This window comes from Propithecus coquereli, unplaced genomic scaffold (genome assembly GCF_000956105.1).
Source record: "Propithecus coquereli isolate 6110/MARCELLA unplaced genomic scaffold, Pcoq_1.0 Scaffold914, whole genome shotgun sequence".
Classification (NCBI taxonomy): Eukaryota; Metazoa; Chordata; class Mammalia; order Primates; family Indriidae; genus Propithecus; species Propithecus coquereli.
This window is the reverse complement of record NW_012155441.1, coordinates 168,445-169,311: the sequence shown is the minus strand read 5'-3', so window position 1 is coordinate 169,311 and position 867 is coordinate 168,445. Positions and strand designations below refer to the sequence as shown.

General features: G+C 52.7%; 1 protein-coding gene across 1 annotated transcript in view; it reads left to right on the top strand.

Moving 5' to 3' along the window:
- Positions 1-867, top strand: part of THBS2 (thrombospondin 2) — a 33,366-nt gene that overhangs the window by 5,529 nt on the left and 26,970 nt on the right. The window lies entirely within an intron of this gene.

Sequence of the window (867 nt, the reverse complement as noted above, 5' to 3'; positions counted from 1 at the left end):
CTCACGATTCACTCATACACATGCATACATACGGGCACACACCTACCCATCTGCACACATATGCACACACACCCCAGGCAGATACATGCACCAGACCACACATGCACACTTATGCATACGCTCACACAGATGCACACACACGATTCACACACATCCACCACACACGTGCACACATACATGAGCACACGTGCACACACATGTACACATACAGATGCACAGTCACACACTGTTGCACATACAGCTACATTTCCACATGCACATACCAATGCCACACACACACGCAAGACACGCACACTTTTCTCAGCCATGAATAAGCAGAGAAAGTTCTCGCAGGTGTGCTTCCGCAGCTGCCCTGACGGTCATCGACTGAGAGGGAGACCTTGTTTGGCGGTCGAGGCTTCAACCCCACGCATGTTTCTGGCAGCCTCAGACTCATTTTGTCACAGCTGTAACCATCCCTGAACTTTTGTTGAGTAGCACAGTGAGGGGAGACCGATTAACCACGGCCCTTTCCTAAGCGCTATCGGTTTGCGAGGGGAGAGTTTCGTGTCCGTCTCAGGTAAAATAGGCTTGGAACAAAATCTTTCTGAAAACACAAACATTTAGAATCCACAGGGGTGCGTTGGTGCTTGCCCCTTTCCAGATGGGTGTATGTTCTGGGAAATAAACACGCTTAACCTCGGTCACTTGAGTAATAGGCCCAGAGACGCCTCGCTTTTCATTGGACTCATCTCTAGGGGGTGCAGGGAGCCCCCCGGTGTCTGTGGCTGACCCCTCGCCAGGTGGAGGGCAGCCTTCTCGACCCCGCGTCCACGTCTCGGATGGGGCCAGCGGACACTCCTGAGCCTTTTAGCCGAATGCGAGTGC